Here is a 27,406-nt window from a genome sequence, read left to right as displayed (position 1 = left end):
TAAAAACCATTCATTCTCCTGAGGTAACTCTTAGAAAATTCTTTTTCTCAAGATATCACAAAAACCCCACTCTCACTAGTGATGGAGGAATTCCACCCACTCAGTTCCCTGGCGGCAGTCCCACTTTTGATCCCATGCTAATTATACAAGCACCTGACCACTTATAAGTCATGATTAAGTTCTTAATCAAACCACCATGGTTTCTGGGTGTGTGTATAGGGGTAAGAGTTTGGCAGGGAGGGTAGGTCATTTTGCTCTTACAGCTACATGTGTTCATGACAAATGTCTCTGATGAACACTGAATACATTCAAACCTGAACTAATTTTATTTCTTTATTTTTTATTTCAATTATTGGCATTACTCTTACATTCACTCAGACAAGCTTCCTGCTTTCATTTTCTCATTTAATTAGTCAAAGAGTCCTTTTGATCCTACATTTTAAACACTTCTCATATTTATCTCTTATTTTCTTCCTTTCTATTCCCACTGTGGGAGATCAGACCTCTATTATTTCTTATCTGGATTATTGCCCTGGCCTCATAACTCCTCAGTTTCCAAATGATACTACATCTTGCTGCCAGATTAATCTTTTTAAGGCTCTGTTCTGATTGTATCATTCCTCTATCCAAAAACCTTCAGTAATTCTCCATTGTCGGCCAGAAGTGTTCAGATTCCTCTGCAAGGCATTCGAGGCACTTCACGACCTGATTCCAAGCCAAACCTTATACCTCCCACTGCTCTCCTTTACATAGTTGTACGCCAGCCGAACTGGACCGCTTACTGTTTCTTAAATGTACACTAGTTCCTGCCTCCTTACCTTTTGCTCTTTTAAAACTATTTCCTTCAGCTTATAATTTCCTCTATGTCCATTGTTGCCTGTCAAAACTTTGCCCTTCAAGGCTCAGATGAAATACCTCCATGAAATCTTTTCTGATCTCCTCAGTGATAAGGAATGCCAGTAACACTGCACATACCTCCCTTCTGGCACTTGTGACATTTTACTTTGAAGTGTCGAGGCAATGAATTGTAGCGGATTTGGTGTCAGATAACTTTGGTTTGAGTCTGGGTTCGGGTTTTTATTACTTTTGTGTGATCTTGGTGCAAATCATTTAACCTCTCTTAACCTCAATTTTCTCTCACATTAAATAAGAATGAGCACTTCTGTATAACTCACAGGGTTATTTTGAATATCAAATGGAAAGATATATGTAAAAGTTTTACAATCTAAGTTTATATTTTGTCTAATCTCAGCTACCTGTCAAATTTCCTGTTTCTAGGAAGTATGTTTCATTAATTTTTTAATGGGATTTATAGATCAGGTACTCAATAAATGTTTGTTTGTTGAATTAATACATTTTTCATATAATTTATATTGTAAAGAGAATGTCAAGAATTATTTTAAGTTTACATTCCACATAAATATTGATTTCTTTAGTGTAGTCTCTCCCTTTTTACATTTATTTAAGATTTCTTGTTGTTGTTAATCCTCACTTGAGGATATTTTTCCCATGGGTTTTTAGAGTGTGGAAAGGGAGAGAGGAAGGAGAGGAGAGAGGGACGGAGAGGAACATGATATGAGAAAGACACATCAATTGATTACCTCTTGCATATGCCCGACTGGATTGGGGATTGAACCTGAGCTACATGGGCCATGGCAAGATTTCTTCTTACAACACTTCCATTCTTCCATTCTAATGGGGCAAAGTCATGCTATCTATTTACATTTATGTAGTCATCTCTTCAATGTTGATAATCCAGTCCAATTAAAATTTCAATCAATTGTATCGTAAGTCCTTTGACAGTTTATTTCAGTGTGGAAATTTTCTAGAAGTCTCCACAGTACTGTAACTTTGGGCACTTACATCTCATCATTCTTGTACCTCATATTTAGCCCTGTCTCCATGCCACACCCCATAAATAAAAGAAAAAAAGTTTTTGTTCAAAAGAGTTTTCTTATGAAGGAAGTGCTTCTTCTTCCTTAGTGCCCTGAAGGCTAGCTGAAGTGCAGGAAACCACAGGGTAGAAGTGTAGGACTTTATATATGGCATGCATATAATCTGCACTCGCCAGAATAGCCTGCCCTGCTTTTTGGTCAATCCAGATTGCCCAACTGGATTGTTACTCTTTATTTCTATTTTCCATTTCTTCTAGTGTCATTGGTCCAGAACCACTCAACAGTTAGGAATGAGACCCACAAGGGAAGGGTATGTTGCAAGAAACAGAAATATTGAATATACAACAGTTCAGAGAATGTAGATCACAATGAGAGTGTGTCACTCGGTACAAAATGTTCATCTAGAAATCACTCTTGTTTGTTTCTGTGATTATACCAATGAAGAATCAAGCCAAGTGAACCACAGTCCTACTCTGGGCCTGCAGAGAGAACAAGGGCTGCATTTCTTCTCCAGTGGGAAGAGTTACTTAAGTGACAGCCTAGGATTAAGGAGTGACATCATGCCTACTTGGAAGAGGCTGGCTGGATTTGGTGCCATTTTTGGAAAGTGAGAGTGATGCACCAAGAATGGCAGACTGCTGAGAAAGAAAATTATGTAGAAACCTCCCAATCTCCCTGAGTTTTATTCAAGAAGGAACTCAAGGGCAAAAGACAGCCTGGGCACCAAAGTGCAGGTTCCTGCTAATAGTCTTGACATGGAAAGAACTGTGTGCCTGAACTACTTCAAAGCATATTTGTCTGATCCCATACATTTATTTAGTTGGAATCTTAGTCTCACAGGTTTTTACATAGAATGTTCTATCTTGTCTTGTGCTGAGGGAGGGTATTTCATGAGAAGAAGAGGGAAGATGCTGAGATAAAAATGGAGCATAATTTGTTTATGAACCTCCTCTAGAATAGTCATTGCCATAGCCTCTGTGTGCCTTAAGCTTGTATAGTTTGTGGTTGGAGGATAGGATTGCCCACGCTGACAGAGAAGGTGGTGGCAGACTGGGTAATCCAATATGGAGTTTAACACACATCTAAATAAAAGTAAACATATTTTTGGCAAATTGATAAATGATAAGAAGATCAGCTTCCTGTCTTCAATAGGCCAAACTGTGGTTGATTAGCTTAATGCTTAGTTAAGGTGATAGAAGTTGAATCCTGGAAAGGACCAATTTTCTTTTCAGAAACCCACTCTGCCCCACTGATGAGGCACATGGCTAAGCTCAGCATCTTCTGCAGGGCAGTTATTTTACATATCTGTATTTTCTCACAGCTTCTTGCCAGTAAGTTTTAAAATAAACAGACTAGAAATATTGGTTATAAGAGGAAATGATAGAGAACATTGATGATACCATCCCTACTGGAAAAAGTCCAATGTGGCACCTTCTGGATTTGTAGGCAATAATATCTTTTGAATTCAAGCAATTCAAGACTGACCCCAGGAAAGGGTTGGACTGGGGGCAAGAATGCTAATTTTAGTAAGTTTTAGTAAATTTAGTATACCTCTGCCCCTCCCTGCCTTTTCAACTTCTCTGTGCTCAGTTTATTTTGTTAATCCTTTGAGATGTTCTGAACTCCAGTCTGTGGATGGGGGAGGCAGAGCGGCACGCAGACTCCTCTTGGCGCTGGCATACAGGCATGTTAACTAGAAGCATACGTGGGACCAGTTATTTGAATTGAAAACAGACTTGAATGAAGAGCTAGCTATATTGTGTTCCAATATCTCCATGTCCAACAAGTTATCAGCAGGTCATGTGGAATGAAAAGGTCTTCCAGCAAGCTGGGCTCATCACCGCCTAGTGATTTAATTTGAGAGCCCAGATGGTAAATTGGACTTGACGTAAAACAGCAGCCAAGGCCGAGCGTCTGCCGGGGTGTGCTGGGCTTGCCTTGGGCTGACCTAACCAGCAGGCCTGCTGTCACGTCTGAGTCATCTTCTGTCAGAGGACAGCTCCCTGTGGGAGGTCCAGGTTTCGAACGTTGCAATAGTCTAGACAGGAGGTGACAAACACGTTGACCTTTGGGGCAAGATTGATCTCTGTGGTTTTTGACAGGAGGCCTTTCCAGAAGGGAGTCTCAGGAGGAACAATCTAGAAGCTTCGTCGTCTGTGAGTAGAATCCAACCTATGTATCTGTTCCACCCAGACTAGAATGCCAAAGAGAGTTTCTCAAGGTTATTTATTTATTTATTTATTTATTTATTTTAGCTAAACAAGCGATGCTTATTTATTTCATCACTTTTCCTAAAATGTTCACTCTGGACTTCAAGAGGGGGGTGTTTGCTGAGAGAAAAAGGAAAAAGGGGGAAATAACTTACTTTAATGGTGTATCAATTCTGAGGCCAAGGAAGGGTGCTTTTCCACATGCTGCTTCATTTAATCCTCAAACAATGTTGTGAGGTTTACATCATTACCCTCACGTTAGAGAAGAAAATCGGAGGCTCAGAGATGATCAGACCTTGCCCAAGGCCACGCAGCAAGTAGTTTCTAAGGCCCAGATTTGAGCCTTGTTTTATTTTGACACTGATATCTTCCCAGGGTCTGGGTTTTCTGCTGTGGTGGGGATGATTTCAGCTCTTCCTGGAACTTTGGGAGTTATTAAAGTGTTAAAATAATTAAAAAAACAAACTTTTGCTTCTCTTCAAATCTAATTTTAACTAAAATAAAGCTTGTGTCCTCATGTTGTAGCTGTCTGGTTACTCCTGAAAGAGAGCAGAGATTTTTTTGCTGAAGGAGGTGAAATAGGAACTGGTCAAGACTATATTTGGGTGAAATGGGTGAAGGGGGTTGTTGTATGGTGAGGGATGGTACTGTTCTTTTGGTGGTGATCACTTTGTAGTGTATGCAGATCTTCACGTACAATGTTATACACTTGAAGCTTATGTATGATATACCAATTTTACCTCAATTATAAAATAGGGTTTGGGAAACTCGGCATAAATTTCCCTTCAGAGTCATGTGACTGGGTTTGCATTTTGTTGAAACTCAAGTTTTTCTTATTTTATTTTTCAATTATGTTGACATTTAGTATTATTTTAATTAGTTTTAGATTTTAGCATAGTGATTAGACATTTATATAATTTACAAAGATCCCCTCAATAATTCTAAAACCTACCTGTCACCATATATAGTTATCATATTATTGACTATATTCCCTATGCTGTATTTTACATAACCATGACTGTTTTGTAACTACTGATTTGTCCTACTACTTCTTAATTCCTCCACCTTTTTCATCCAGCTTCCCAAGCCCCTCTCTTCTGGCAACCCTCAGTTTGTTTTCTGTATCTATGAACTGTTTTTGTTTTGTTTGTTCATATATTTTGTTCTTTAGATTCCACATATAAGTGAAATCATATGGTACTTGTCTTTCTCTGGCTGGTTTATTTCATTTAGCATAATACTCTCCAAATTCATCCATGCTGTCACAAAGGGTAAGATTTCCTTTTTTTTTTTATGGCCAAATAGTATTCTGTTGTGTAAATGTACTGTAGCTTTTTTTATTCACTCATCTACTGATGGCCACTTAGGCTGCTTTCAAATCTTGGCTATCCTATATAATAAAGATGTAATATGCAAATAGTCATTACTCTTGAAGCATAATGACCCACTGTGTAACGACCAGATCACGGATCAGCAGGAGGGTGGGGTAGCGGGCTATAAGCGAGTGGCGGAGAGCTATAGGAGGGGGCAGAGCAGCAAGCTATGAGAGGAGGGTGGGGGGTGGGTGTGGGGGGAGCTACAGGAGGGCGGGGCAGTGGGCGGAGAGCTACTGGAGGGCGGCAGGGAGCTACTGGCAAGCTACTGGTGCATGGATTCATGTGCAGGGCTACTAGTTGTAAATAATACTGCAATGAACATGGGGTAGATATATTCTTTCAAATTAGTATTTTGGGTTTCTTTGAATAAATTCTCAGGAGAAGGATTGCTGGGTCATAAGGCAGTTCTGTTTTTAATTTTTTGAGGAAACTCCATATTGCTTTCCACAGTGGCTGCATTAATCTGCATTCCTACCAACAGTGTACGAGGGTTCCCTTTTCTCCCCATCCTCACCAACACTTGTTATTTGTTGATTTATTGATGATAGCTATTCTGATAGGTGTGAGGTGATATCTCATTGTGGTTTTAATTTGCATTTCTCTGATGATTTGTGACATTGAACATATTTTCATATATCCATTGACCATCTGTATGCCATCTTTGGAGAAGTGTCTATTCAGGATCTTTGTCCATTTTTTAATGGATTTTTTTTTTGTGTGTTGAGTTATATGAGTTCTTTATAAATGTTGGATTTAATCCCTTATTGAATGTATTATTGGCGAATATCTTTTTTCATTCAATAGGCTTTTTTTTTTCCATTTTATTGATGGTTTCCTTTGCTATGCAAAAACTTGTTAGTTTGATGTAGTCCCATTTGTTTATTTTTTCCTTTTCCCCCTTACCTGAGGAGATATATCAGAAAAAAATATTACTAAGAGCAATGTCAGAGAGTTACTGCCTATGCTTTTTTCTAGGAGTTTTGTGGTTTCAGGTCTTACATTTAAGTCTTTTATTCATTTTGACTTTATTCTTATACTAGAGGCCCGTTGCACAAAGAGATTCGTGCAATAGGCCTTCCCTTCCCCTGGCTGCCGGCACCGGTTTTCCTGCAGCACCCGGGACTCAGGCCTTCACTCCGGACAGAGCCTTCAGTCTTTGCTCCGCCACTTCACCCCTACATATGCAAATTAACCGCCATCTTTGTTGGGTTAATTTGCATACTCTCCTGATTGGCTGGTGAGCATAGTGGAGGGATGGTTAATTTACATGTTTGTCTATTATTAGGTAAGATATGGTACAAAATGGTCTAGTTTGATTTTTTGCATGTATCTGTTTAGTTTTCCCAGCACCATTTGTTTTTACCACACTGCATATTCTTGCCTCCTTGGTCATATATTAATTGACCACAAAGATGTGGGGTTTTTTTCTGGGATCACTATTCTGTTCCATTGATCTATGTGTCTGTCTTATGCCACTATCATGCTGTTTTTATTTCTATAGATTTGTAGTATAGTTTGATATCAAGTTGCATAATACCTCCAACTTTGTTCTTTCTCCAGATTGCTGTGACTATTTGGGGTCTTTTGTGGCTCCATATAAATTTTTGTGTTATTCTAGTTTTGTGAAAACACCATTGGTATTTTGTTAGGAATTGCGTGGAATCTATATATTGCTTTGGGTAGTATGGACATTTTAATGGTGTCAGTTATTCCTATTTTTGAGAATGGTGTGTGTTTCCATTTATTTGTATTTTCCATTTCTGTTTTCAGTATCTTATTATTTTCTGAGAAATTTTCAATTTCAGTCTTCAGTATCTTATTATTTTCACCTCCTTAGTGAATATTTATTTTGTATACAGCTAATTTACTAAGTTCATTTATCAGTTATAGGACTTTTTCAGTGGACTTTTTAAGGTTCTCTATATAGTATCATGTCATCTTCAAACAATGAGGTTTTCTTTCTTTCTTTCTTTCTTTCTTTCTTTCTTTCTTTCTTTCTTTCTTTCTTTCCAATTTGGATACTTTTTATTTTATCCTTTTTTTTTGTCTGATTGCTATGGCTAGAACTTCCAATACTATGTTGAATAAAAGTAGTGAAAGTGGAGAACGTTATCATGTCATCTTAAGGAAAATACTTTTAGCTTTTCCCCATTGAGTATGATGTTACCTGTGTGCTTGTATATGTAGTCTTTATTATGTTAGGTATATTTTATCTATTCCTGTATTATGTTGAGGTATGTTTTCTCTATTCATTTGCTGAGGGTTTTTAAAAATAAATGGATGCTGGATTTCGTCAAACAGATTTTCTATACCTACTGATATGATCATATGATTTTATTCTTTATTTCGAAGTCCAAGTTTTTCCAACTGAATGGATCATTAACCTTTTTGCCCCTAGAAAACTGATTACCATCACATAGATCCAATGTTTATGGACTACAATTTGCAGACACTAGTTTAAGTTTTAACAGTAGTAATGTTTCCCTAGGTCTAGACTCAGAAGCTTTATTAACTTAATCCAGGCAATGAGAATAGGATCAGTTATCTAGGTTTCTCGCCACTTGTGTTCAAGACTGAACTATTAGCAAATGCAAGGACAATCCGAAATAGTTTCAAGACTATTTAAATAATATTTTGAAGATGGTGAAGATATGAAAGAAATATACAAGGCTGTCCGTATAGTTTTCTAAAGTGTATATAGTATTTTCTTATACCCTTGAGCCCAAAACACTTGCACAGACCATCTTTTAGTAATGTGTGATTATCAAGTACAAATATTCCAAACCCAAAGGCCATTTACCTTCTGCAGATAAATAAAAAATCCCAAACCAAAATGCTCTGGCAAAGGCAAAATGTGATCTTTTCTTTTCTTTTCAAATCTTTCCTCCTTCTCTTTATTTTACTTCTCTTTCCTTTCCTCTTCTATTTTCCTCCCTGACCACATCTGACCACATGTACAGTCCATCTTTTCCTGAATACTTTGTCACTGTGGGAATGGATATAATGATAGTACTTACACATATACCTCTATATCTAAAAGTCTTTAACCATCTTCAAGCTGAACTTTATGTACATTATACTCATCAACTTAACAAGAGATTCCCATTGAGATTAACCAGGGATTGCGGGCTAATATAAACCATCCTGGTTGAAAATGAATTTGAGCCAATACCTCATTCTGTGAACTATCAAATAAAATTAGGTCATTCCTCTTGTTATTTATTTTGGATTTGTTGGTGTATTTAATAGTATACCAGAGGTGCTCTTTCTTTGATTTTTAAAAAACTAATTATACAGAAAAAGAGGTTTCAAAGCTAGGGGGAATTATATAAACACATTGACTTATTTACAATAAAATAGTTCACCCAAACTGCCCCTTTAAGGTTTTTAAAAAAATTTATTAGAGAGCCAAAATTTTATTTCTTTTTTTTTTAAAAAAATATTTTTATTGATTTCAGAGAGGAAGGGAGAGGGAGTGAGAGAGAGAAACATCAATGATGAGAATCATTGATCGGCTCCCTCCTGCACACCCCTTACTAGGGGTCATTGATCAGCTGCCTCCTGCACGCACCCTATTGGGGATTGAGCCTGCAACCTGGGCATGTTCCCTTGACCAGAATCAAACCCAGGACCCTTCAGTCTGCAGGCCTACACTCTACTTACTGAGCCAAACATGCTAGGGCCGAAATTTTTTTTTTAATTTAAATTCTTTTTTGTTGAAAGTATTACACATGTCTCCTTTTTTACCTATTGACCTCTCCCTGGCTGCTCCTACCCACCCCAGTAAATATCCCTGCCCCCCTACTGTCTGTGTCCATTATTTATGCTTATATGTATGCACACAAGTCCTTTGGTTGATCTCTTACCACATCCCACTCCACCTTCTACTTCCTTCCCTCCCAGGCTCGAAGGTGTGTTCGATGCTTCTCTGTCTCTGGATCTATTTTTGTTCATCAGTTTATGTTGTTTCCATGTCCTGGTGGTTGTCCATAATTCTGCAGTGAACACAGAAGTGAAAATATATCTTTAAGATAGTGATTTCATCTCCTTAGGATAAATACCCAGAAGTGGATTTTCTGGGTCATATGGTAGTTCTGTTTTTAATTTTTGAGGAATCTCTATACTGTTTTTCATAGTGTCTGCACCAATTTACATTAAAGCTGGTCGATTTTAAAGTCATTGTCCACTCTTTGTTTTTAATGTTTTAAATTAGGCCAAGCCACCCATGCCCCAGGTGGTTCAGGAAAATAGACCTCATACCAAGGAACTTACTCAGGACTGCCCTCTTCCTGTTTTTATGTGGCTTGCTCAGATGGTTCTCATCTTCCTGGTCCCATGTTTGGATGACTTCAGAGTCTCTGTCTAGTCTGAACACCAGTGCCTGGAATCAGCTGATGAGGGTGGAGGAGGACGTTGGGCATATTTGTACAGTAGGAAGATTGATTTCCTAACTTGAACTTGAAAATACTGGTAACTTCTTGTGCTTTCTAGTTACTTCACTACACATTGGTGTTTTTAAAAGGAAAAGCTATTATGCTGGGTCATTAATTATAGTCATAAATTGCTCTATTAGCACATAAAAATTGGACATGAAAACAACTCTCTAAAACATGAAATAAAACTGTTTGCTCATATCCAGCTCCCCGAGACCTGGGCATTTCTAGTAAAATGACAGTTATATTATCACCTCCATACTTACCTGCCATGCTTTATAGAAAATGACTTGTACCATTTTAGTATGATTATTATTATTACTTTCAATCAATTTACATGTTAGAAGGAACTATAAAAACACCTTTACAAATCAGTTTCCAAGAGTGCCGGAAGCCGGTCCATCCTTGCTGCTTGACACAGTCGCTGCAGGGAAGAAACATCTGCACAATTTATGTTTCAAGGGACCTGGCGTATATGGCATACTGTTCTTAATATGTTTGCTCCCCCTCTTAGCGCTATGTGTTTTAAACAGGACCACCTCCCTGAGAAAGGTTGTTTCCCCAGATTAGGGATTAACAGGACTAAGGAAGAGAATAAATCAGTAAATCCCCCTAGTGTTACAGAAATACCATGTACTGCTTACGAAGAACTTGGACTAAGACTGTTGGCAATAAATTTGGGACTTGTTGGGCCCACATCCCCAGGGGTCTTCCCACCAGGGAAAGCACCAAAGCCTATACCCCTGGAGATCCACCAACACAGGGCAGTCCCAGGGAAGGCAAGCAGCGAGGCTGGGAGGACATAACCTTTACTGGGTAGGATAATCTCCTTCAGTCACTTCCTTGTAGCTTATCAGTAGAGCAGTGACCTTGGAATAGCCCTTATAATGGAACACAGAGATTAACCTAGACAGGATTAAACTCAACAGAACTAGATTAACAAACGCCCTAACCTTTGGAATAGAATGGATAGGATTAAAATTAACTGGTATAAATACAGATGTAACAAGAGAATAAAGAGAGAACCTGGCTACAGAACCTGGCTGGAGAACCTGACTAAAGAACCTCGCTATGCTGATCAACTGAATGCTACCTCCGTGTCATTCCTTCTTTGCTGACTCCGTCCACACCTTTGGGGAACCCCTGGACCTACTGGGGCTGGACCCCAACACAAGAGAAAGCAGAGGAACTGGAGGATCGTTTGAATTTTCATTATGGTTAAAGACAGAAAAATAGCTAGGTAATAAAGGAGACGACACCAAATAAAACCTAAAGAATTCATTACTATTTATAGGGCTTTCTCTGTTGGTGGAGATAAAACCTTAAATAAGTTCATTTCCTGATTCTAAAGCAGGGGTGGGCAAACTTTTTGACTGGAGGGCCACAATGGGTTCTTAAACTGGACCGGAGGGCAGGAACAAAAGCATGGATGGAGTGTTTGTGTGAACTAATATAAATTCAAAGTAAACATCATTACATAAAAGGGTACGGCCTTTCTTTTTAAGTTTTATTCATTTCAAATGGGCCGATTCCGGCCCGCAGGCTGTAGTTTGCCCACGGCTGTTCTAAAGTCATCATGAAAATGTTTGTGACATGCCTATAAAAGAAATTTATTTTTAAGAGCTATCTATACTGGTATATATAAAAGCCTAAGTGACCGAACGACTGGTTGACTAGTCACTGACATGCACTGATCACCAGGGGGCAGATGCTCAATGCAGGAACTGCCCCCTGGTGGTCAGTGCACTCCCACAGTGGGAGTGCTGCTCAGTGCTACTCAGCTGACTGACCCATCCCAGTGGCCTGACAGCAGCCACTCACTTCCTCAGTAGTCCTGCAGGTCCAGTCTCCAGAGAACAGGCCAGACACTGATGGACCGGTGCCACCAGCATGATCCTGATAGCACCTCTGGCCTCCTGGAAATTGGCCTCAGACACTGCAGCCGCTTCCCCTCCTGAGATGCTCCACGAAGAAGAAACAGTATAAAAGTGGGCACCAAGTGGCTCCCAACAACCTGCGTGAACATCAGTGGGACAGATCTGGATCCTGGGCAGGCAAGGGCATTCCACCACCCACCCAGAAGGCCAATTGTATCCTGGACCTCCCTGCACCCCACTCGGTACAGGCGCCAGACGTAGGTCTTATTGTTGGCAAACGCTGCTGTGGGTGCCACTGCAGTGGTGCCAGCCTCTCCCCATCAGGACTGACTGGGCGTGAGCCGCAGCAAGTGCAGTGGGGCTGGGATGAGTGGGAGAGACAGGCAGGAACTTTGGTGTTGGACTGCCGGTTTTGGCCCAATCCCTGCAGGCCACCCAGAGGGACCCCATCCATGCACGAATTTGTGCACTGGGCCTCTAGTAGTGAAATAGTTCTTTATTTGTGACAGAAGCACAGATTTAAAATTCTAGGGTAGTAGTAATTTTACGGTAATGTATACATATACATTGTATACATAATTTTGTTAAAATGAGTAAAGGGTCCTGGCTGGTGTGGCTCAGTTGGTTGAGCATTATCCCATGCACCAAAAGGTTGCTGGTTCAATTCCCAGTTAGGGCATATGCCTGGGTTGCGGGCTTGATCCCCAGTAGGGATGTGTGCAGGAGGCAACCATTGTTTCTCTCTCCCTCTCCCTTTCTCTCTAAAATCAATAAAAGACACATTTAAAATGAGTAGAGGGGGGTGCTACATTATAAGATTGATAAAACTGTATTGGATATAGTAAACTAGATTAGAGACACTTTAACATAAGTTTAGGTAGTGAGAATTCATTTATTCATCATTCATTCATTTATTGCAGTAGGTGCCATGACGTACTGCCCTCAATTCCATACTTGGCCTGAGTGTTGGCTGCTAATGGGTTACAGCTGAGTGCTTCTTCAGGCCTTGCTGTGGCTGAAGGGAGCTGCCTCACCCAAAATGAATCCCCAACCCTCCCTGTCTGTTTGCAGTGTCTGGTCCATGTGGAACAATAAGGCCAAGCCCCATGGAATCTCCATCCAGAGCATCTTTGAAGGGACATCCTAGCTCAATTTGCATCTGAGTCACAGATCAACTCATCCCTCTGACCATTTCCACTCTCCTCACTCTATTACTACTCTATTTATAGGGAGTGTTTTGTTTTTACAAAGACTACTCCCTATAAATTTCCTGAATACAAATCTCTGCCTCAGAGTCTGCTTCCCAGGGACAATGACCTTATCCATCAAATAATTTTGAGCACCTATCATGTGCCAAGCATGGGTTTAGCCAGCCATGGGCAAACTACGGCCCGTTTGAAATGAATAAAATTAAAAAAAAAAAGACTGTACCCTTTTATGTAATGATGTTTACTTTGAATTTATATTAGTTCACACAAACACTCCATCCATGCTTTTGTTCTGGCCCTCTGGTCCAGTTTAAGAACCCATTGTGGCCCTCGAGTCAAAAAGTTTGCCAACCCCTGGTTTAGACACTGGGAATATACTGGTGAATAAGACAAAAAAGGTTCTTGTTCTCATAGGCTTGCAATCTAGTGGTGTGTGTGTGTGCGTGCACCCATGTGCCTCACGATTAAATTTCAAATAGTGATAAATGCTGTCAAGGACATAATATAAGATAAAATGTTTGATTCTTGCTGGTGTGTGTGTGTGTGTGTGTGTGTGTGTGTGTGTGTGTGTTCATGTGTGTATGTAGGATTCCAGAGAAATCCACATTGAAGAAAGGATATTTCTGCTGAGAGGCCCGAATAGCAAGAAAGAGCTTAGGGTGTCTAGGAAATGGTATTCAAAGCAGGTGCAAGAGGGACTTTGGTGACTCACATTTTGAATAGTAATGGGGATAAATGAAGAGAGCATTCCAGGACTGGGCTCCTGTCCATCTCCCAATTTATCCCTTCAAACACAGCATTTCAGCCCCTTGGCTTGCTTTCTATTCTTAAGCCAGCTTACTCTGTCTTCAGGACATCATGCTTGAAGTTCCCTCTGCCTGGATGCTCTTCTAACATCTCTATCCAAGTGTCTATCTCATCCTCCCCATCATTGCTCAAATGAGACCACATCTAAAGAGGCCTTCCCTAACCCACCCTATTTATTTACCATCACATGGCCTTTATCACCCTGCTTATTTTATCGGTTGGTTTTGTTGTTCATCTCCTCCATTAGAATGTATGTTGTAGGAAAGTAGGTAATTTTTATATCTTAAAAAAACACACAGCCCTAACCGGTTTGGCTCGGTGGATAGACCATAGGTCTGCGGACTGAGGGGGTTCCAGGTTTGATTCCAGTCAAGGGCATGTACCTTGGCTGCGGGCACATCCCCAGTAGGGAGTGTGCAGGAGGCAGCTAATCGATGTTTCTCTCTCATCGATGTTTCTAACTCTCTATCCCTCTCCCTTCCTCTCTGTAAAATATCAATAAAAATATATATATTTTTAAAAGAAACACACACACACACACACACACACACACACACATACACACACACAACAACCCAGAAACCGGATCCTGAATTACAGGTATTTTCTTGGACACTGGGGATATAAAATAATGAACAAAACAGATAAAAACCCTTACCCTCCTGGAATTCATGTTATAATGGGAAGAGATACAAGATAAAGGAGATAATAAGAAAAATAGCCTATATTAGATGGTAATAAGTGCTATGAATAAATTAAAGTAGGGAAGGAGAATGGAGGCTTAATTGAAGGGGGCTATAATTTTAAATAGGAGGGCAGTCAGAGACAGCTTCCCTTAGGAGGCGGCATTGGAGCAGAGGCTTGAAGCATGGAAGGAGGCACATCAGGAAGCCATCTGATGAGGAGGGAGTTCTTTATGCAAAGTAAGTTTGATATGGACCCTGAGCAGCACACACTTCAACCTATGAAAGGCTAATTTTCTTCATCCTTGCTCCTTGTGTTATGACTCATGGCTTACAAGATCAGTGGAAGTTCCAAAAGAAAATTCAATTCCATCTGAGAGTAAGCTTACTTCACTGTTCAGTATGGAAAGTCAGTTCTCCATCCTGAGACTTGTAGATGTTCACCCTTTGAAAGTTGTTGGTTCTAAGGGGATCTAAGGAAAAGTGTTTTATCTTGTTTGTACCTGCTTTTAGACAATAATTTGAAGGCAGTCCCTCCACATAGAATTCTTAATGATACAATATCAAAAAGCCCAACATTCTTTTTAACATTGTAAATTTAATTGCTCACTATCTAATCTAATAAAAAAGAAACATGCAAATTGACCGCACCTCTGCTATGCCCCAAGTCATGCCCACCAGCCAATCAGAACGACTATATGTAAATTAAACCAACCAAGATGGCAGCCGGCAGCCATGGAGCTGGAGCAAGCAGGAGGCTTGGTTGCTGTGGTGATGGAGGAAGCCAAGCTTCCCGTCTGCCCTGACCAGCTGTGGCCTCTGCTCAAGGCAACAAAGTTTCAATTATAGAAGATAAATAAATCCCAGATACCTGCTTCCAGCCAGCCTCCACTGGGAGCTTGGGTGGCTGGGGGCTGTGGCCAGCCTGCAAACAGCCATCAGCCCCTCACCCAGACTGGCCAGGCACCCCAGCGGGGACCCCCACCCTGAAGGGGCTGTGGCCAACCTGCAAACAGCAATCAGCCCCTCACCCAGGTTGGCCACACCCTTATGGGGTAAGGGTCCCTGCTGGGGGGCTTGGCCAGCCTTCAAACAACCATCAGCCACTCACCCAGGCTGGCCAGGCACCCCAGCGGGGTCCCCCACCCTGAAAGGGGTGTGGCCAGCCTGAAAACGGCCCTCAGCCCCTCACCCAGTGCGCTCCCACAGTGGGAGCTCTCCTCAGCCACAAGCCAGGCTGACGGCTGCCAGTACAGCGGTGATGGTGGGAACCTCTCCTGCCTCCTCAGCAGCACTAAGGCTGGCCAGGCACTCCAGTGGGGACACGAACCCTGAAGGGGGTGTGGCCAGTCTGAAAATGGCCCCCAGCCCCTCACTCAGGCTGGCCAGGCACCCCAGCAGGATCCCCACCCTGATCCGAGACACCCTTCAGGGCAAACCAGCCAGCCCCCACCCATGCACCAGGCCTCTATCCTGTGTAATAAAGGGGTAATATACAAATTGTCCCTAACAGTAGAACGACTGGGAATGACTGGTCACTATGACACACACTGACCACCATGGGGCAGACGCTCAATGCAGGAGCTGTCCCCTGGTGATCAGTGCGCTCCCACAGTGGGAGCTCTCCTCAGCCACAAGCCAGGCTGACGGCTGCCAGTACAGCGGTGATGGTGGGAGCCTCTCCTGCCTCCTCAGCGGCACTAAGGATGTCCGACTGCAGGTTAGGCCTGCTCCCTGCTAGCAAGTGGACATCCCCCGAGGGCTCCCGGCCTACCAGAGGGATGTCTGACTGCCAGCTTAGGGCCACTTCCCTGGGGAGCGGGCCTGAGCCAGCAGGTGGTCATCCCCCGAGGGGTCCCAGACTGGGAGAGGGTACAGGCCGGGCTGAGGGACACCCCCTCCCCCCCCAGTGCACAAATTTTTGTGCACCAGGCCTCTAGTGTAATATAAAATTTAGTCTTTCTCCTCCTCTCTCAACCACTAAGTATTTCTGAAAGAATCCTATTAGTCTTTATTAGTGGAAAGCAAACAGAATAATAAATGACACTACCAAACTTTATAGATGTCCTTAACCTTCCTATTCAACTTCCCAGGCAGTGGCTTGGAGATATAATTGCCTCTGATGAAAAAGTTTGGCTTTTTCAGGAATAGCCAGTTTGGTAAAGTAGATATGGAGAGTTCTGAAATTCTTGTCACATGAAAATAATGGGAGGAACAGCAGAGAGAACCAAGGGAAGTCTCCAAGGACTTTCTTCAAGTATTGGAAGGACTTTCTTGGGATGATTCCACATTTTTTCTATATTCCATGGGAATGCTGAGTTAGAACAAAGTTTTGGAATCTTTGCCCAAACAGATTTTAGCTAAACATAGGAGAATCATTTTAAAAGTCCTAACATTCCAATAGAATTGCTTGCCTCTGAATTTCCCACTGCTGAAAGCATTCAAGCGGGGACTGGTGGAATCTATTGGCAATGTGAAGGAAGTGTTTCTGCATTCGATGCCGAGTTGAGTTGGATGAACTCTAGGGTCCTGTTTATACTAAGCTTTTGTGATTCTATGGCATGAGATAAAGACTGAGACTCAATTTATTTATGAATAGGAATTCACAGGATAGGACTTATGGTCTTGCCAGTTTCTTTTTTTGTGTGGAAGGACCTTAAGTTACTGAAAGGTGAAGTGGCAAGACAGATGGAACACTATCCCTTTGACATGTGCTTCAGACACTGACTACGTGTCAGCCTGTGGTGTGAAGACAGTGGGATTCCCCAAGCAGCAGGAGACCCCAGAGGGCAGTAACGCTTCAGCAGTCTCACGTGGCTGCTGCCTCCGGTAGTGCATTTCTTTGCATGACAGCAAAATGACTTCACTGCAAATGTATGGAAAGACTAGCACCCACCAAAAGCAAGATTCCCAACTGCCTATCTTTACATTTTTTATATTTTATTATCACAAATTTGACTTTATAGAAAAACAACCTCATAAACTTTAATTTACAGAGGGATAGAGTTGTAGAGTTGAAAGAGCCTTAGAGCTTTAATCTTTGCTCTTCCATTGTGGTGCATCCATTACTGTTAACTCAGCCTGTTTCCCCCCAAGGTGGAGGATTGTACTTCTCCATAACATTGAGGTTGGACTTGGTTTGGTCGATGGAATATGGACGTGGCACATGTCATTTCTGAGCAGAAGCTTTTAAAAGCCAATTTTTTCACTCTATTCTCTTTTTCTTCAGCCTCAACTCTATGCAGTGGTTCCAAGGTGTTGCTTTATCCACCTGGGTTACAGCATGAAGCTGAGACAGAGAAGAGCCACAGTTGGCTGTGATGATCATGTTGCAAGAGTGAAGAACCATCCTTTGTGGTAAGCCACTGAGATTTGGGGGATTATTTGTTATTGTGGCATAACTGAGAGCATCTTGACTGATACAGAAACATATTAGCTTTGTAGTAGCTAAGGGATAATGAAAGTCTATTAATTATCATGATACTCATAATAATTATACTAGGAGCTAATATGAATTGGTACTTTTTATGTGAGAGGCATTGTGTTCAGCACTTTATTTTTCACAGTCATTTGATGGAATATGTATTAACTATATGTGTGTGTGTGTGTGTGTGTGTGTGTGTGTATATATTTGAATTTTTATAAGAGTTTATTTGAGCCATACTAATGACCTAAGTGGAACAAGATTGCAAATACTCCCAAAAATAACAAAAGAAGTTTTGCAGTTTCTTTTATGCACTTGAAATTAAGGAGAGGATGTAAGGAAGACTGGAGAAAGTAAGGTGGGGATTGGATTATAGGATAATTAACAATATGACTGCTCTCTTGAGGGTTAATACCTCACTTCTGGCATTTCAAAGGTGTGGTAACCTAGATGCATACGAACAATGGGCAAGGCCGCCTTAAAACCTTTCACTAAATGGGAGTTCCATTTTTAGTTTTTTGAGGAAACTCCATACTGTTCTCCACAGTGGCTGCACCAGTCTGCATTCCCACCAGCAGTGCATGAGGGTTCCTTTTTCTCTACATCCTCGCCAGCACTTGTCGTTTGTTGATTTGTTGATGATAGCCATTCTGATGTGAGATGGTACTGCATTGTCGTTTTGATTTGCATCTCCTGGATAATTAGCGACTTTGAGCATGTTTTCATATGTCTCTTGGCCTTCCTTCTGTCTTCTTTTGAAAAATATATACTTAGGTCCATTGCCCACTTTTTTATTGGGTTGTTTATCTTCTCTTTGTTAAGTAGTATGAGTTCCCTGTAAATGTTGGAGATTAAACCCTTATCGGAGATAACATTGGCAAATATGTTCTCCCATGTAGTGGGCTTTCTTATTGTTTTGTTGATGGTTTCTTTTGCTGTGCAGAAGCTTTTTATTTTGATATAGTCCCATTTGTTTATTTTCTCTTTAGTTTTCATTGCCCTAGGAGCAGTATCAGTGAAGAAATTGCTTCGGCATATGTTTGAGATTTCGCTGCCTGTGGATTCCTCTAGTATTTTTATGGTTTCCTGTCTTATGTTTAAGTCCTTCATCCATTTTGAGTTTATTTTTGTGTATGGTGTACCACTTCTAGGAATATATCCCAAGAAACTAGAAACACAAATCAGAAAGGATATATGCATCCCTATGTTCTTAGCGGCACAATTCACCATAGCTAAGATTTGGAAACAGCCTAAGTGCCCATCAGCAGATCAGTGGATTAAAAAACTGTGGTGCATCTACACAATGGAATACTACGCTGTGGTAAAAAAGAAGGAATTCTTACTATTTGCAACAGCATGGATGGAATTGGAGAGCATTATGCTAAGTGAAATAAGCCAGTCAGAGAAAGATAAATATCACATGATCTCACTCATTTATGGAATATAATGAACAACATAAACTGACGAACAAAAACAGATTCAGAGACAGAGAAGCATTGATCAGACTATCAAACCTTAGAGGGAAGGTAGGGGAAGGTGGGGGTAAGGGGGAGAGATCAACCAAAGGACTTGTATGCATGCATATAAGCCTAACCAATGGATACAGACAACAGGAGGGTGAGGGCATGAGTGGGAGGGAGAGTTGGGGGGGCGTAATGAGTGGATAAAGACACATATGTAATACCTTAATCAATAAAGAAATTTAAAAAAAGAAGTTATAGACCTGGGTTGTGACTACCCACGATGACTTTCCCGGTTAGAAATTTATGATCTTTACTCTGGGAAGTTAATTTTCATAGAACCTCCTTTTGGTCTTAAATCAATCTGAAAGATGCATTGATGACCACTTTTTGGTCAGGTAGTGTTGTCTAACAGCGCTAGGAAGGCTCATTCCTAGGAAGTCTCAGTTATTGACATTGTGTTGACCACTGGGGATAGGGCAATACTGTAATCATGGGATCTATGTTGAGGCAGGATTTTCCCCCCAAAAAGGGAAGGGCAGGTAAATGGCAGGCAGTCAGATCTTATGGCCTTCATTGTGAAAAAACACTCTGGATCATTTCTATTCTGTGAACTATCGTGATCTGAGTTTTTCCTTCTCATCTTTCTGTTTTTGGTATTTAGTATAACATTTACATGAGCTGTGAAAAAAGTATTAACAGATAACTTATACATGTTCAGTAATCATAAACAGTTGGACTATATAAAAAAGCCCAAAGAACAAGTAAAACTATTATTATGATTGATATCATTAGCAGAAAGTTAAAGACAAAACAAAATGGATTCTGAGTTCAATATCAATATGTAAGTGTACAGGTCTTATCGAGGTCTTGGGATAGCTGTCTACCTTTGTTGTCAGTGGTTCCTCATCCTCAAGGAGTCTTTGACATCCACAGACAGGGGTAGATGTTCATTCACAGCTAGGTGCCTGATAAGATCCTTTCCAACGAGGTTGGAGTGTGTCTTTTATTAGATTCGTTTCCAATAAACACTATCTGTAGGTGGTAGCCAATGATCTTTGAAGTTTACATCTTCTGGGAGCTCGCCAAATTCACCTGATGTGAAGCAAGTTGCCAGTGGGGCACAATGGGACCTTGTGTGTACCTAGCATTGAGTCAAGGTCTATGGCGTGGCCCTGGATGGCTTCCTCAGATTCTTGCAAGCTACTAAGTAAATGTTGACACTAAACCTGTGGAGAATTTTTATAAGAGTTTATTTGAGCCAAATGATGACACATGCTGGGGAGCAAGATCTCAAATGCTCCCCATAATATATATTTTATAGATGAGAAAACTGAGGCAGAGAGTTCAAGTAACTTGCTGAAGGTCACATAGCTAGTGAGTGACAGAGCCAGGATTTGATCTTGGTCATGACCAAGTCCGGAAGCCAGCAGTTTCTCTGAGTTGTTCCCTGAGTTGTCATTCTTCTTTGCTCCAGTTCTCAAACATCTCATCTATAAAATGAGGTAGCAATACCCTTCTCTTGATGTTGTTTTGAGGAAAGACCCAGATAGAGAAAAGGCTTTCTGTTTTTTTCTCTGCTTCCCAGGATCATGGAGGCAGAACCTCAGAAAGATCCCAGAAGGTGGTTGACTGTGGGACATTTAAACTAATAGTAAGTTCCCCTTGTTTGACCTCTTTTGGCCATACTCCAAAGCAAGGATTCAGAATGATTTGGTCAGACACCCATCAGGCTGTGATCAGCCATAGCAGCTCCAGAATGGCTGTGGTAAGATGAAAGGCCAGGACAGAAGCTTAACTATGACAAGGCCTTGAGAAAAGTGGCATGGTGTCAGTGCTGGGATGGTTAGACAAAAAGGGACCAAATAAATTTGTCTCCGTTTTTGGATCTGAATGAAAACACGAAGTACAGAGGGAAAGTGCTCCAGAAAATCCGACAAACAACTTGGTTTGGTTTGTTCATGAAACAGTAGGTGGATTGGAGAATGTCATAACAAACCACAGAATGACCACAGAAATAACTGTGCATAGCTTTTAGCCAGATTGTTGAGATAGCAGCTGTTCTTTCTGAAACAGTCTGAAAAATACTACACCCTACTTGGAATTTTTAAGCCCCAGGGAGAAAATTGAGAGGCCACTATTTTTTTGCTCCAGCAACTCTTACGTTCCTTCTATTTAAAACTAACAGCATCTGTCCTCACAACACTGGCTATTTACTTGGTTTTCTTCTATAGAATGACTATGTATATATGGAGTTTGGTGTGCCCACAATGTAAATGAAATAGTCCTTTCTAGAAGGAGTTTATAATAGTTCGGTGATTGATCCTATTTACCTCATTAATCCTATTATCTATATAGTGTGTGTGTGTGTGTGTGTGTGTGTGTGTGTGTGTGTGTGTGTGTGTAGGGAAAGAGGAATGGAGAAAATGAGAGAGGAGAGAAAACCTAAGTATGACGGTCATCGATCTTCTTATCATGGTAACGTTAACATCAGTATGCTTCCAAATTAATACCCATTCCAGTTTTTTGACAGAAGAACCAGGATCACAAGATAATGAAAATATATGAGGGTGAAGGAAGCAGTATGGGAAGAATTTTAAGCTTTCTCCAAATGGTAATAAAAAGGGTGGTTTTCTTGTTGCTGTTCCTCTCCCTCTTCCTCCTCATCTTCTCCTTCCTCTTCATCTTCTTCACCTCCCTTTTAATTCCTTTTTAAATAGTAAACTATACATAAAATTTATAATCTTAACTATTTTTAAGTGCACATTTCAGTGACATTAGGTACATGCACATTGTGTAACCATCATCATCATCTGTCTTAAGAAATGACTCTCTGTACCCATTAAATTATAACTCCCCATTTCTTCCTTCCCCTCTCCTCATCCATGGCAACCACCATTCTACTTTCTGTCTCTATGAATTTGACTTCTCGAGGTACCTCACATAGTGGAATCACATACTATTTGTCCTTTTGTGATTAGCTTCTTTCACTTAGCATAATGTCTTCAAGGCCCATCTGTGTTGCAGCATATGTCAGATTTTTCTTCCCTTTTTAAGGCTAAATAATATACCACATTGCTTTCATCTATCTGTGAATGGACACTTGTGTTGATTCTACCTGTTGGCTATGGTAAATAATGCTCCTATGAACATGGGTGTATAAATATCTGTTTGAGTCCTTGCTTTCAATTCTTTTGAGTATATACCCAGAAGTGGAATTGCTGGATTATTTGGCAATTCTGTTTTTAATTATTTTAGGAATTGCTATACTGTTTTCCATAGTGGTGGCACCATTTTACATTTCCTCAAGCAGCACACAAAGGTCTAATTTCTCTACATCCTTGCAAACACTTGTTATTTTCTTTTCTGTGTGTGTGTGTGTGTGTGTGTGTGTGTGTGTTTAACACTAGAAAGAATGAAATTTAGTATATACCTATATTGCCCAAAAGCAGTCAAAATGACTGCATTGTGAAAGAATAATATCGGAGCACTCTTCACTTATGTTCCTTAGCTTTTCCAATAACTCACTTCTATGCGACATTTCTTTCATGAATTTAGGGCGCAAAAGAAATAAAATAAACAACTTATTAGAACAAGTATCACTGCATAAAGATTCGAATAACAAGTACTAGTTTAGCTTATTGAGCAACTGCAACTTATCAAGTAATGACAATTTATCATGTACTTGTATGTTATCATGTGACGGTAATCTAAAAAAAATGAAAACTGTTATTTCAATACAGAGCTGAACTGGTCATATAAGAAATTTACTCAATTCAATAATAAGAGTTAAAATTTCCTGAAGCAGTCAAAATGACTGCTTTTGGGCAATATAGGTATAACACATATATATATACCGGAAATGAAGGAGGGGGAGGTAACTACAATTATTAATAAACACATTTATATGTTGTACAAAAAGTCACAAAATTCTAAGACATTGTGTCCTTATATACATAATTGTTTTTCTAATTGAAACTAAAAAGCAGTCAAAATGACTTCCTTGGGCAATCTAGTGTTAATAATAGTCATCCTAGTGGATATGATGTGGTATGACATGTGGTTTTGATTTGCAATTCTCTAATTATTAGTGATGTTGAATATGTTTTATATACTTATTGGCCATTTGTATAACTTTCTTTTGAGAAACATCTATTCAAGTCTGTTGCCCATTTTAAAATTGATATATTTGTTGTTGAATTGTAGGACTTTTAATATATTCTGGTTATTAATCCCTTATCAGATCTATGATTTACAAATATTTTCTTCCATTCTGTGGGCTGCCTGTTCATTCTATTGATAGTGACCTTCATGTGCAAAAGTTTTAAATTTTGATATAGTCCAATTTATCTATTTTTTTCTTATGTCGCCTTTGCTTTTGGTATCAGGTTCAAGAAATCATTGCCAAATCCAGTTTCATGAAGCTTTTCCTCCTATATTTTCTTCTAAGAGTTTTATAATTTTAGCTCTTGGACCTATTTTGAATTAACTTTTGTATCACCTTCATTTAAAACAGAAAGAGCACTACATTATACAGATGTCACTTGCTATGTTTAAGGCCTAGTGTCTGGCACTGTATGAGACACAGATAAATGGAACATTCTGACCTCAGAAATTTAAGGATGCAGAATAGCCATGGTATGAAGCAGGAAGTGGCCTGCTAAGTTTTCCCTGAGTTCTATCTCTGCACTGGGACATCAGGTTTTATAGTGTAGTTTGCGCAAATCTTAGTTCAAAGACTACCCAGGAGAAAGTTACCAAAGAGGATAAGCTGACAAAGGTATGATGAATGACAGAGCAACGTCCCTGCTCAGACACCATTTTGCAGAAGGAGCTGCTTATTGGGATTTGTTTCCTCAAGGTGCCAGGACTATCCATAACTGTCAGTTACCCTGTCCTGTTAAGCATATGCCCAAAGGGGTTATTTTAATTCTAAATTTTATAAAGTGACCAAAAAAGGTTTGTTGAGAAATCTACATACAGTGTAGGAACACAGACATATATATAGCTGCAGAGTAGTCACTTCTTAATTAAAAGTGGCTAAGGAAAATGTCTGCACTAATTTGTCTGAATCTTCTTCTGGAAGCCCTGGTTGGTTCCATGATTTGCTTCTTGGTGTTAAGCCATGTCAGTTCATGCCAGTCATTACCTTGGCTCAGAACAGCTAAATTCATTCATTACAGAGAATTTTCAGTCTCTTACTTAACATTTTTGACATTCAAAGAATAAACAAAAATTTTAAAAAATATTTTAATTTTGAGAGAGAGAGAGAAGAGAGAGAGAGAGAGAGAGAGAGAGAGAGAGAGAGAGAGAAACATTAACGTGAGAGCAAAATATCAATCGGCTGCCTCCTGCACGCCCCTGGGATCAAACCCTTAGCCTAGGCATGTGCCCTGATCAGGAATGAACCAGCAACCTTTTGGTGCACGGATAATGCCCATCCAGTTGAGCCATACCAGCCAGGGAATAAATTTTTTTATCATAACATTAACCCTTTTTATCCCTTTTCACTAACTCAAATTATTTGTGTATTCATTGCACACGTAAATTTAAGCGCCACGAAAGCTGCTGTATTTCTACTACTTAGAACCTTACCTGGCACTTAGTAGGCACTCATTAAACATTTGTAAAATAGATGAATGTATTGATAGAATTTAGCTATTTTTTGTTCCTGTTTGATACTGCACAGATCTCTGCAAATTAGAATTTCTGAATGTACAATGTTGTTTTAAATTTTTACTTTTAAATAGCTTCTAAAGTGTATTCTTCTCTGTGCCCCCCAGGGGAGGGTTTTTCTGTTTCCCTGGTTTTGGCGGGAGGGAAATAATTTGTGAGTTGAGCACTCCTAAAGAGGCTTGCTGCTGTTCAGACGTGTAATCCCTCTCTGGGCACTTCCTGTGTCACACCATTAAATGTCTAGCCTTGACCACACAGTTGGATTCTTTCACAGCTTCTCTGAAGTTATATGGCTTAGTTCCTTATTTCCTCCTGTTAGTATATATTACAGAGCAGACTGCCTTCTCTGCCAATAACCAACACCTATGTAACCCAGGCAAGTTATAAAATTTCTTTGTGCTTTATTTTTCTTATATGCAGAATGGGGATAGTAATAGTATCAATAATTAAAATTGTTTGGGTCAGGCTCTGTTCTAAGCATTTTACATTTAATAGACTCTATTCTTCAATAACAATCCTATGAAGTACTATAATTATTCTCATTTTATAAAAAAGGAAATTGAAGTACAGAAAGGATAAGTGCTTCATCCAAGGTCTCACAGATGGTAGGTGGTGGAGCTGGAATTAAAATCCACATAGTCAGCCCTAACTGGTTTGGCTCAGTGGATAGAGTGTCGGCCTGCGGACTGGAGGGTCCCAGGTTCGATTCTGGCCAGGGGCATCTACCTTGGTTGCGAGCACATCCCCGGTGGGGGGTGTGCAGGAGGCAGCTGATTGATGTTTCTGTCTCATCAATGTTTCTAACTCTCTATCCCTCTCCCTTCCTCTCTGTGAAAAATCAATAAAATATATTAAAAAAATAAAAAATAAAATCCACATAATTAGATTCCAGAACTAGCACATTAGGGCATATTCCCCTCATTCAGCAGTCATGAAGAGGATAAGAGATGAAAATTTAAAGTGCTCAGCAGAGTGTCTGGACCAGAGTCCACACTCTGTGGATGTTGATTGTTCTTATTGTTAATAGCTCATCTCCTTCCATGACAAATGCAAGGTAGGCCTTCTGAAGACCACAAACACCAGTTGAAGACTGCAAAGGGGTAAAAGTGGATAAAGAGGGACTAAGGAGATTTAAATTGGTAGTGTTTTGTTTTTTTATTGTTGACTCTATTATAGATGTTCCTCATTATCTCCCCCTTTGTCTGCCTCTACCCTGCTCCTACACCCTCTATGCCAGCGGTTCTCTTTTACACGGGTCGCCTAAGACCATCGGAAAACACATATATAATTACATATTGTTTTGTGATTAATCACTATGCTTTAATTATGTTCAATCTGTAACAATGAAAATACATCCTGCCTATCAGATATTTACAGTATGATTCATAACAGTAGCAAAATTACAGTTATGAAGTAGTAACGAAAATAATTTTATGGTTGGGGGTCACCCACAACATAAGGAACTGTATTAAAGGGTCGCGGCATTAGGAAGGTTGAGAACTACTGCTCTAGGCCTTCACCATATGATTGTCCATGGGTTGTACATATATGCATATATATTCTTTGGTTGATCTCTTCCTGTTCTCCCCCACCTTCTTTCCCTCTCAGATCTATCAGACTGTTTAATTTATCCATGCCTCTAGTCCTATTTTGTTCATCAGTTTATTTTGTTCATTAGATTCCATATATAATTGAGATCATGTGATATTTGTCTTTCTTTGACTGGCTTATTTTGTTTAGCATAATAATCTCCAGGTCTGCCTTGCCGGAGTGGCTCCGTGGTTGAGCGTAGACCTATGAACCAGGAGGTCACAGTTCGATTCAGGGTCAGAGCATATGCCAAGGTTGGGGGCTCAATCCCTAGGAAGGAGCATGCAAGAGGCAGCTGATCAGTGATTCTCTCTCATCACTGATATTTCTATCTCTCTTTCCTTTTTCCTTACTCTCCGAAATCAATAAAAATATATTTTTTAAAAATCTCCAGGTCCATCTATGCTGTCACCAAGGGTAAAAACTCCTTTTTTTTATATATAGCTGCATAGTATTCCATTGTGTATATGTACCACAGCTTTTGGGAGTACTTTAATGGAAGGGTAAGTTCTGAGTAGGGGATAGAAGATCTAAATCAATCCATTTCTTATATGGTGAAGATGCAGAGAAGTTTAAGAACTTTGACTAAAGTTGACTTTGAGAAAAGTCTATGGAGGCAATGGCAGTTCTGCTTGTTATACCATTAAAGGAAGGAGGAGGATGCCCCAAAATGGGGAGTGACCCACTCTCTGTTCCAAACACATCGGTTTTGGGAAGAGGAGATAACCATGACAGAAGTGCCAGGCGAATGGGGAGTGAGGACAGGA

The 27,406-nt window shown here is 40.1% G+C and overlaps 1 long non-coding RNA gene across 3 annotated transcripts in view; it reads left to right on the top strand.

Moving 5' to 3' along the window:
* Positions 1–3,933: 3,933 nt before the first annotated feature.
* The window catches only part of LOC118666790, a 41,339-nt gene continuing 17,866 nt past the window's right edge, over positions 3,934–27,406 (top strand). For 2 of the 3 annotated variants that reach the window (XR_004971080.1, XR_004971081.1), the window contains exons 1-2: positions 3,934–4,051; positions 17,719–17,846. This is a non-coding gene — a long non-coding RNA (uncharacterized LOC118666790). Of the gene's footprint in view, positions 4,052–17,718; positions 17,847–20,961; positions 21,028–27,406 lie in introns of those variants that run through there. The other variant, XR_004971082.1, reaches the window with a different exon arrangement.

This window comes from Myotis myotis, unplaced genomic scaffold, assembly GCF_014108235.1.
Source record: "Myotis myotis isolate mMyoMyo1 unplaced genomic scaffold, mMyoMyo1.p scaffold_m19_p_12, whole genome shotgun sequence".
In the NCBI taxonomy this organism is placed as follows: Eukaryota; Metazoa; Chordata; class Mammalia; order Chiroptera; family Vespertilionidae; genus Myotis; species Myotis myotis.
The sequence above is the reverse complement of the archived record's forward strand: the minus strand, read 5'-3'. Positions and strand labels throughout refer to the sequence as shown.